Raw genomic sequence first — 11892 nt, forward strand, 5'->3', positions numbered from 1 at the left:
CGTGTTAGGCGTCGCCCAGCCGGCAGCTCTACAGATGTCTGCTATCGAGGCGCCCCGCGCCAATGCCCAAGAAGATGCCACTCCTCTCGTAGAGTGAGCTCTCACTCCGAGGGGGCAAGGTAACCGTTGGGCCTGGTAAGTTAAGACTATAGCCTCCACTAACCAGTGGGCAAGTCTTTGTTTGGAGACAGCCTTTCCCTTCTGCTGTCCTCCGAAGCAGACAAAGAGCTGGTCTGATGTCCTAAAGCTCCGCGTACGGTCCACGTAAATGCGCAGAGAGCGAATGGGACAGAGCAGAGCGATGGCTGGGTCTGCCTCCTCCCGGGGCAGCGCTTGCAAGTTCACCGCCTGATCCCTAAAAGGCGTGGTGGTAACTTTGGGCACATATTCAGGCCAGGGTCTCAGGACAACGTGAGAGTTACCCGTACCGAATTCTAGGCACGAATCGTCGACCGAAAATGTCTGCAGGTCCCCTACCCTCTTGACCGAGGCCAAAGCGGTGAGGAGCACTGTCTTCAACGACAGAAACTTAAGCTCTACTGACTGCAGAGGCTCGACGGGCTCCTCCTTCAAGGCCGTTAGGACCGAGGGGGGATCCCAAGAGAGTAACAGGTGAGGGCGCGGAGGATTTAACCTCCTTGCCCCTCTGAGAAACCTGATGACCAAGTCGTGCTTCCCCAAAGACTTACCGTCTACTGCCTCGTGATGTGCGGCAATGGCGGCAACATACACCTTAAGGGTGGAGGCAGACAGCCTTCGCTCCAACCCATCCTGCAGGAAAGAAAGCATGACTCCGATCAGGCATCTACGGGGGTCTTCCCGGCGGGAAGAACACCAATCGACGAACAAGTTCCACTTCAGCCTGTAAGCGTGTCTGGTAGACGGGGCTCTAGCTGAAGTGATGGTGTTTACTACCGCTGGAGGTAGCCCACCTAGAACCTCCGCGTCTCGTCCAGGGACCACAAGTGGAGATTCCACAAGCCTGGACGCGGGTGCCAGAGGGTGCCCCTTCTCTGAGAAAGGAGATCCCTCCTCAGAGTAATTTGCCAAGGAGGGGCTGTCGCGAGGAGCATCAGTTTTGGGAACCAAGTCCGACTGGGCCAGTATGGCGCCACCAGGAGAACCTGCTCCTCGTCCTCCCTGGGCCAGCTGCACGCCAGTGCGTCCGTGCCGAGGGTCCAAGACTTAGTAACCTCCTCATGCACTTCCGGGAAGAATGGAACCGGAGGCGGTTGCCGACGCCCGGCCTGCGCCCCCCGGAACCAATCATCCAGCCTCGAGCGTTTGGGAGAAGGAGGAGGCCTCCAGTGCAGCCCGACACTCTCGGCGGCCCGGGAAAGCATAGCGGTCAGCTCTGGATCTGACTCGGGCAATGCCACTCTTCCTGACAGAGGTAGCGCAGCCAAATCCTCATCTCCAGAGCCTGGACCCCACCCTGTCCGAGGACCCAGCACACTCGTCCGGGAACACCAGGTGGTGCGACATGCTCGAGGAATGAGAGGCCCGCGGAGACGTACTCGACGGGGGAACTCTCACCGTGATCCTCAGGTCTCCCTGACCATGAACCGAAGTAGCCCTCCGAGAACCGGAGGAGCTAGAGTGGGGCATGGCAAGGGGGATACCCCCCCGTTTAATGATGAGGTATCTAGACCTCAATGTCGCGATGGTCATGTTCCCGCACTGAGAACATGACTCATCCATGAGCACTGTTTCAGTGCGCTGTACTTTTTTTTTCTTTCTTCCAGGCACGAGACACAGCGATCATGACCATCAGATGAAGCCAGGAAACGACCACATCCAGAAACACACGAGCGGGAAGCCATCTTTAAAAAGATGCCCGTCGCTCGTGGAGCTCTTTTAGATATTTGCTCTTTTAGGAAAAAAGGAAACACTCTTTTAGAGAGAGCGCTGAAGCACCCAGGGGAGGTCGCGGCGAGACCGCAGAATGGCAGCTGCAGCACGCCGAAGATGAGCAGCACTGAATGGCAACCCCCGCTGACGCGCCATAACACCAACGCTAGGCTGTTTCTTTGCAGACACTCGCGGAGATTCGTCCTAGTAGAAGGCTCGGCTCCGAAGCGAAAAGCTGATGCGCGTTTGCACACGCTCTCCTTTTATACCCGCGCTGCGGGGCGGGGTGCGCGTGGCGAGGGTCTCTCAGGCGAGATCCCAATTCGTCAGTCACGACTGACGTAACGTAGAACGTGACTGACTGAAAGGGAAATACACTTACGAGCTGCTTTTATCTTCCACTGATAAAGACTGCTTCTCTCAAAGAGTATTTCTTTACACTGTTTTCTGCTGGCGCTTGAACACACTTTCCTTATTTTTTCCCACAACAAATGGCCAAGCAAGCGCAGACACTAACAAGATACGCGAATATAATATAATATAATATAATATAATATATAGTGTTCTTAAATATGTGACGCATATTTAAAATGACTAGTTTTACAATGTGAAGAAATTAGGACAAAAATACATTACTTTTGTGTTACTGCTATTCTAACATAAACATTTATTAAAGGGGTCCTATTATGCTTTTTCACTTTTTTATTTTAGTCAGTGTGTAGTGTGTATGTTTGGGCATAAAAAAAGATCTAGAAAGTTACAAATCTCAAAGTCCACTCCAAAGGGAGATATTTAGTTTAAAAAAAATCCATTTTCAAGAACTACAGCAAACGGCTCGTCTGGACTACAACGTTTGGTTTCCGGGCTTTGTGATATCACAAAGCGGCTCATTAGAATATCATTACAAAGAATTCCCACCTACAGAAATTAGAATGGTTGGGGGGTGGGGAGGGACGAGGTCGTGGTTAGAACGCTTGGTTGAGTGAGCGCATGAGACGAGATGACGTGTGCAGTGCTGCTGCAGAGTTAGTGCGTCAGAGAAAACGAAGAAGAAGAGTTGCTGTGCTGTAGCCTCAAATTTTTGGCATGTCTAGAACAGCGGTTCTCAATTCCAGTCCTCTCGTACCCCCGCTCTGCACATTTTGTATGTTTCTCTTATTGCTTCATACGTTTTGTTATATTTGACTGTAAGTGCCCTGCGAAGTGGACATTACCAGATATTCCGCCATGATTCCAGTTTGAAGGGAGCGTATATGTTCCATACAAAGGGCATTTAAGTGTGCGAGACGGGAATTTAAATTGTATTTATTTACAGAGGTATATTATGTCCCACTTCACGCTTCTCTGGTAAGTTTTGTTTGTGTGTGAAGACGCTGCAGGCAGCGGTGCAGCGCAAATCTGTAAATGAATATTCCGAAGTGAAGTAAACTTCAACGGATTTCCCCTGCTCAGGGAGTAGGGAGCAATGGACACTGTGTAGGGAGCATGTCAATCAGAACACAGTTCATGCACGGAGCTCACAAGATGATTTGAATCAGGTGTGTTAACAAAGAGAGACGTGCAAAACATGCAGAGCGGGGTACGCGTGGACTGGAATTGAGAACCGCTGGTCTAGAACAATTCTTACAAATAACAACATCACGTAGCTGGGCACCGTGGACAGACGCCGAACGGCGCCGCCGGTGTGCCTACACACCTGCATAGAAAATAATGTGTTTGAATTTTAAAGCCGTGGCGCGACGCTGCGCTTCTCGTCCGGTGTGCGAAGGCGGACCTTCATCAAAGACGGAACTAATCGAGTCGTTTGTGCCAGACTGGGGAGAAAGGTATTGTAATAATGTAAATTATGTGAAAAATAATGCGTTTTTCGAACCACCAAGCATGAGAGCATGTTCTAGTACACCCCCAAAACAAAATCAAGACTTTGAAAAAGAGCACAATAGGACCCCTTTAATAATTTAATATAATATAATATAATGTAATTAGGGCTGTCAGTTGATAATTTTTTTTTATCAAATTAATTACACGATGTGTTGATTAATTAATCTATCACAAAATAAATTTGATTGTGAAAATTCCCACAAAAGATTTTTTAAAGCTATTTTGTGTGTTAAATGAGAAAGTATCACGTAGACATTACAAATTGTAGCTTTAGAAAGAAATATTTTATTTGATTCAACATAAAATGTATTAGGCTACACATAAACATTTAGGCTACAACAGCCTAACAAACTATGGAACATAAAAGAAGATAATTTGAGAAACATCGCAGTATTTTTTGTTGAAAGTCATTGGTAACTAAAACAGCTTTGTTGCCAACAGACTTCAAAATACCTTCTTTTATGTTCCAAAAAGAGAAAGGTTTGAAACAGCATGAGGGTTAGAAAATGATGACAGAATTATTTTTTGGGAGGGGTGGGGGGGAGGTGAACAATCCAGGACTCGCAAAATCGCTAGCCTGACATCCCGGGGCTATTGTGTTTTCCAGTCGGGCTACCAAAATGTATCACCACTCTGCCCGACGGGCTATCTTAAATGCAGATCTCCCGCGGGTCCTTAAAAACTCCTAAAGTGAGCTGTATCAAACTTAAGGCCATAAAAAGTTTTAAATACGTTAAATAGTATAAGAAATGTCTTAATTATAATTTCAAGAGGTCTTACAGTTGGGGACGGAAAGACAAGAGTTGCGATACGGCTGGGTTAAACTTCAAAAGGCAATGATGTCATTGAATAAATATGAGCGCTGCACGTTTCAAGTCAAAATGCGGCGCGGATGTCTTTATTTGAATGTATCTGAAGGGAACCGACTGTCCTCAGAAACGGGTCATTGGCAGTTTAATTTCATTTTACCTATAATTCCTGATAAAGCAGCGTTTATGAGCGCGGAGCTGCTTTGTGTACAGCCGTTACCAGGGAAACCGCAATATTTCAGCGCTCCTAAAGCGCTACCTCGTGGCAGAGAATAAATTTGCATTTCCAATAAGCCTTTCTTGCTGTTTATGGTCAAATCAATACAAATATCAACTCGTGTTTTTATGCAGCAAACACATGGAGTTGTAAATGAGAAAGAAGTTAATGTGCCTTCTAAAAATCTAAACAATTAATACAGTAATATTTATACGTTTTAAATTGACATAATAATTGATATGCTTGATTTATCCCTTTTCATAAAAATGGTCTAAAGGCTGAAATGTTGTTGTATACGATTTTTGTTTTTGAGAAAACCTGTAGGCCTATCTGAACTGTAAAACATTTTACTTGTGCAGCTCTTAAAATGGGTCATAAATTGCCTTAAATTTATGTTTTAAAAATTCTACAGATACACTGTAAATAGTGAAATAAAATTCCTTCATATTTGTTGATATTTGTGTATTGAAAATATTTTTGATTGACATTTAAACTCCTATCTGATTTTCTATATTTAAAAATATTTATATTTTTTAGACTAGTTAAATTAATTTTCGGGCTACCAAAATCTGAAGAGTACCTGCCTGAAGGGCTACCAGGGATTTTGAAATTTTGCGAGCCCTGCAATCTCTTTAATTATTATTATTATTATTATTATTATTATTATTATTATTATTATTATTATTATGAAATGATATGCTACTCTAAATAAGAAAGTAAATCTGCCAGCAGGTGGCGTTAAATGTCTTCATTTGATTTGTTCAAATGGATGATTCATTCAGGAATGAAGTAAATGGCTCTCTTTATGAACGGGCCTCTGAATCAATGGTTCAACACAATTCGTTCAAAACACGAATTCATTCAGAAACTAAACAACGCTATACGTGCAACAATTCTGCTACGGCTTTAAAGGTAATAAGTTCTCTGAAAAATTGAGCAAAAACACATAATATTGTATTTAAAATAAAACACAATATCAACTTCTTATTTACTGAACTGTGTTATAAAATCTAATTTAAACTCCTGATATTCGGAACAAAATCAGCACTCGGGTAATACTGCTCTCCCTGCTCATGTGATATCGAATGATATAAACATATGAGACAAAAGGCCCCCATACAGTGGGCATTTTTGCACCAATATCTTGAATTTTAGGGCATAACTGCATTTATGGAGTTGTTGCCCTGCATCATTGTAAGATGACATACAGGTCTGGGGGCAGGGCCAATGCGTTAACTGCGTTAAAATATTTTAATTGTGTTATTTATAAGTAATTAATTAAGTCAACACGTTAAACTGACAGCCCTAAATATAATATAATATAATATAATATAATCAGTGTGAGATGTTATTTGTTTATCATAATATGATATTTTTGTCCAAATCAAGCAGCTCTACTTTGAACTGGATGTACATTCTGGGAAAAGACAATTACGTCAGAGTGAGTTCCTGTTTAAAGCAGATATAAATAAAGAAAGGCCATCAAGTCTTTCATAATGGCACTCAGAGACTCATCCTCTAAAAAACACAGTCAGTAGAGTAGAGAACACAATGTCACCAGCTGGCCTGACGACACAAGCCTCCAATGAGAGTTCTCCAGTCGATAAGGATTTGATGGCGGAGGATTGGCTTTAGGTCGAGGTGAACTCTACTGCACATGCCTTGACATCTCACTGTTCCTTTTTCTGGCAGGAGGTTTGAAATGCAATATATCACTAGAACAGCCTTCTTCCTCCCCTATTCCCAAATGCACACACACACACACACCTGCCACCAATGTTTCCGTCTGTGCTCTCAGCAACGGAAGACCTAGACAAGAGCTGCTAAAAGTGGTTATGTAGGACAGCGGAGCACAATGCTGATTATGCAAAAGGCAAAAAAGGAAAATGACAGTCATTAATAGGATTCCAGGAGTTAACTGTCCATAACTAACACTGCCAAAGGCGAGCTGGCAAACAGAGACAATCGGGAGTGTGTGTGTGTGTGTGTGTGTGTGTGTGTGTATTCAGGGACAGTGAGCATACACTGTACAAACAGTTCTCAGTTTAGAAATGAACTATAATAGCAAACATGCAATTAACCGAAAGATGCGAGACCTGCATCCTCAAGGTCAGACGCTATTGAATATTTTGTGTTTAGCGTACAGAAAGTAATTACCACCCACATAATTACAGAAGGTGACTGTGTTGCAATTCACAAACGCACCATATTGCCTTCGAATCATTTCATTCTTCATCTAGCACATTTTCGAGGGGAAGCCCACTGAGCTATTGCAAGACCTTGAATTCCTTGCCACATGAGGGGCTCTTTGTTTCCCCTCGATTAAGCTTGCCTGAGTGTTCAGGGCAGAGTGTGTCACGGTTCCTCAGTGTGTGTGGTGTTGCCAGGCGGCTGTGGTGAGCGCTGACCCCTGCTAAAGCTCCTGCTCCTCACCCCGCTGTGCTAAAAGCTACCTACGCGCTCACTGGCCACCATGTTGGGAAGTGATCCAAATCCACCTCCTCATGCTCCCCTTGCACGCTCTGCTCCTCCGCAGCCGGGCCTGCATTCGGTCGCATCTGCTGTGTGTTAAAACACTTTCTCCCATCACAACTTAAAGTGTATGTAAGCCAGTCATTGATCGTTTTCTCCCAAAAATGTTAACATTCTGGCGCTATCAAAACATTTCTCGACCTGCCTGACATGCCAACAGTGGTTCAACCAATGGTGTGAGTTTGAGGCGGGGCTATCTGTTTGACTGACCAATGACAGATGGGGGTATGTTTGGGAAATCTGTTTGAAAACAGCCATTGTTTTTACAATTTTATTTGCTGATGCCAGAGGAATAGAAATGTTCCTTTAATTTAAACTCTACAACTTTGGAAATTTTGACTCTAAAACTTTAACTCAAAGTAATCTTCAAAAGTAATGTATTTGAATTCATGTTCATTTTCAGAATAAAAATGAGTACAAAAATATACATAAAAGTATATGAGTATATACAGACACTTTTTTATTTATAATAAATAATAATACTAATGTAAGTTTTCATAATATATATATCCTACCGTTTAAGAGTTTTGGGTCAATAAGATTGTTTAATGTTTTTTGAAAGAAAGAATATTACAGTTTAAAATAACTGATTCTATTTTAATATATTCAAAAGTTAATTTATTACTGCAATGGCAAAACTGAATTTTCCACATCATTCAGTGCCACATGATCAGGTGAGTTGGTGCTCAAAAAACATTTATTATTATTATAAATATTGAGAACAGTTGTACTGCTTATATATATATATCTTTCTTGGTTTTCTAAATACATCTTACTGATCTTATTGTAAACGATTCATGTGTGCATATGTTTCTTTTTTATATATATATAATTATTTACCTTTAAGTCCATCATTTTAAATTAAATGTCATAACTTAATCTTCTGGTGAGTGCCAGGGTTGTAATTGTTAACTAAAACTAAAACCAAAATAAAACATTCATTACTTATACATAAAATTAATATTATATTTTATTTTATTTTATTTTAACTAGTCGCCAATGCCCCATTTTTAATTTTTGTTTAGTTAAGTTGATGTATTAAAATAATTAATATAACCAGCAATAAATGTAAACAAAATAATAATAAATAAAAAAAACTATATAAAATGTTCAACAAAATGACTAAAACTTTTACTAAAATAAAAATTAAAACAGAAAAAAATAAATATAAAATAAAATCTAATTGAAAATATTAACAAAAATTATAATCGTATAAAAGTGCAAGCTCACAATCAGGTCTGCCTCCATCCAATCAACAACTGATGGACAGATCCAATATCACAATATGGAAGATTCACAGATCACAAATCTGTTGCTTTTTCCACGTTTTAGTGTTGAATATCTTTAAATGCCTGTAAACTGGATGTTTAACTGTTTTACTGGGTGAAGTTGGTGATCAGGGTTACCCAGGATCACAGGGAGCCCCAGGGCCAAAGGTCAGAGGTCATTCTTTCTCTGGTTTTGACATCAGAATATCGAAAAACCCACCATTATGATCCAAAAACATACTATCCTTTTCCTTCATTTTGGTATTTAAACAAGAGAAATCAAGCAATATAATTTTTTTCCTGTTCATTTTCTGTGTATTTATCTTCTGTTTTGCACTCTTTAGTCTCATAGGTTCAATTTCATTCAATCTTCTCAGCATATTTTTTGGATTTGATCATGTGCTTGATTTCACCATAGCCTCTGACCATTACTTAATCATTAGCAGCGTAATAAGAATGATTTCATAGAGTAACGGGCGGGCTTCATATGGATCTGACTGCTCTGTCCAAGCATCTTCTGCTGCAGTATTTCTCTCTGCGATCTGTTCTGTATTAATGTAAATGCTCTGTATACGTTTGGCAGGGTGAGCAGGGAGAGCCAGGTCCTCAGGGTGACCGAGGAACCGATGGTCTGCCAGGCTTGAAGGTGAGCGCTGGGTGAAGCTCTTTCTGTTATGTATATATATATATATATACAGTATATATATATATATATATATATACAGTGATTCTTTGATGAACAGAAACTTATTTGAAATAGAAATCTTTTGTAGCATTATTGATTTCTTATCATGTATATGCACTACATCAGCTTTTAGTCTGAATAAATCAGAATAAAACATATAAAAACAAAAATATATATTGCATGAAATTTTGTTCTTAAAAATGGTACATATACATTTACTCTACATGATCTTAATTTATTAAAACTGTTACATTTCAAATTAGAAATATATATTAAAATGCATTAATAAAATGTACTGACGTATACACTGTATATACCAACCAAAAGACATTATGTTTTCATGATATGTCCTTTATGAAAGTACACCTCATGAAAATCCACACAAACAAGTTTTGGTAATTCACAGTTCATCATTCATCCACAAAATTCTATCTATAACCAGACCTAAAACTATGTTTTTTCTGCTTTAAAGTGTTGCCAATCAGATAGGAACACCACCGAGGACGGTGGCTTAATTCATAATTTCTCTCCTTCACTCTCACAGAGAGAAAATATGTACACTCATGTACGTGTTCACGGAGGGGGTTACGCAGGCTCATAGCCAGCCCTTTTGTTTCTCACGGCAGCGCCAGCTTCATTAGCATAAATTAGAATATCTCACGGCAAGAGAGCGACTCATAGCTATGCGTTACCTTCACATAACGACACACGTCCTCCCGCACCCCTCGACTCTATCTTCTTGCCCGCTGTAACATCTAACCCCCTGCTGATTAAAGAGAGTGGAAGGGATCTTTCGCACAGCCACACCACGCCAATAGCATTACATTAATCTACATTAGAAACATTCATTACATGCTAAACCACTCAGGCAACATGCCTCTTCCCCAGCACACTCTGTATATCATATCATTAGCTTAAAGTATATGGAATGAATATGAAAATACACTTCCCTGTTGAGACATTCCCTCAAGTAAAATACTAAGACGTGGCTGAGGCAACACTATAATTGTATGGTGAAATCTAACAAAGGTAGACGATATCAGTGTCATTTTATTACTCTAATACACACTATCTATGAAATGAAAACCTGTGTAAAAGTCATTTTTAGGCTGTGAATAGAGTCTACAGGATGTTTTAGGTCACACAGCTACTCAGTGCGAGTGTGTGTGTGTGCAGGTCCTCAATCTCTCCACGTTTCCCTGAACACAGGATACGACAGCGAATAAATGTTGATCAGTGTTGATTCCATCCAATAAGCACGTGTCGACTGACAGTGTTCCTAAGCTGCGGCGAAAGGTCTGGGTAATAACAGAAACACACAGGAAACATTATGCTGCTACTGAGGCATGTCCGTTCCAACGGCCCTAAGTATGATTAGCAATCACGTTCCAAATAAAACAGGAGGAGGAGAGACTCCCCTCATGTAGCTGTAGCAAACACAATATTTCTCCACAATTCACCACGACGGTCATTAGATATCTCGCCAGCTCTAAAATTACGTGGCACACGAAGAACAAATGAGTTAAGGAATGAAGCCCAAACTTTATTAAGCGTGGTGTTGCAAGCACCTACTACCGCTACAATAAAGGTAAAAGAACACCTCTGAATATTGTGAATATTACAAAAGTAATACAACCCTTACAAAATGTACTCTGTTTCCTTGTGTTTTCTCATCTCATAATGGCTATATTAATATATGAAAGAAAGACGTTTATTTGAAGCTGAAAGATATTTTGTAGAATTTCGCAGCTGAATCTTGTGTTAAAGGTAAATTAATCACTACTCTGAGACAAGTGTGAGATACGTATGAGCTTGTATCACTCATTTGACATGAGATACAAGTAAGGACATGCTTGTTAGTGTGTGCACGTGTCAGGTTAGATGATAACAGTGTATCAAATATCTCCATATTGCTTTTAGCATTATACACATGCCAGAAAGCATAATTTATTGAATGCCATCTTAAATTAACTCTTGAAGTCTAAACATGTGTTTTTGATCTCATTGTAAACAGTTCATCCAAGCATATGATTTTTAAAAAATCATTTTTTATTTTTATTTTTTTGTCATAACTCTTCCCGTGAAACAACTCTCTCTGGTGACGGATACCAAACCTCTCCAATCACTTAGTTTGCTTAAACCTAGGGCTGGACAATAATTCAATATCAATATGTTTCGCGATATAATTTTTTTCAATAACGGTGATATGATTTTTAAACACATTTCCGATATTTCGATATACATTACCAGTGTTTCCCATACATTGATTTATTTGTGGCGTTTGACTTCGTTAAATAAACATGAGCACTGCACGTTTCATAATCAAAACGCGTCGCGGGTGTTTTATATGAATGTATCTCTGAAGGGAACCGACTGTCTTCAGAATAGTTTAGATGGCATTTTTATCTGATAAAGTAGCGTTCATGAGCGGAGCTGCTTTATTTACAGCCATTACTGGAGAAACCCGTTAGTTCCACCGCTCTCACAGCGCCTCCTGCTGGCAGACAAGCAGTTCGCATTTTCAATAATAAACCCATTTCCAGCAACATGCTTTTGTTGTTGCTCTATTTTTTTGTTTTCTGAAGCAACTCGGAGCATGTTGCATACTCGTTATCCTGGTTAATGCACGCTTCAATCTATAAGAATAAT

At 40.5% G+C, this 11892-nt stretch overlaps 1 protein-coding gene and 1 long non-coding RNA gene across 3 annotated transcripts in view; both read right to left on the bottom strand.

Annotated features, from left to right (window-relative positions):
- Positions 1-11892, bottom strand: part of LOC107563289 (pre-B-cell leukemia transcription factor 1) — a 78294-nt gene that overhangs the window by 58528 nt on the left and 7874 nt on the right. The gene's annotated exons all lie outside the window — the stretch shown is intronic.
- The window catches only part of LOC107563290 (uncharacterized), a 2796-nt gene continuing 2189 nt past the window's right edge, over positions 11286-11892 (bottom strand). Inside the window, exon 2 of the long non-coding RNA XR_001606087.1 lies at positions 11286-11384. This is a non-coding gene — a long non-coding RNA (uncharacterized lncRNA). The remainder of the gene's footprint in view (positions 11385-11892) is intronic.

The sequence above is a fragment of the Sinocyclocheilus grahami genome, unplaced genomic scaffold (genome assembly GCF_001515645.1).
Source record: "Sinocyclocheilus grahami isolate Dianchi unplaced genomic scaffold, SAMN03320097.WGS_v1.1 scaffold866.1, whole genome shotgun sequence".
Classification (NCBI taxonomy): domain Eukaryota; kingdom Metazoa; phylum Chordata; class Actinopteri; order Cypriniformes; family Cyprinidae; genus Sinocyclocheilus; species Sinocyclocheilus grahami.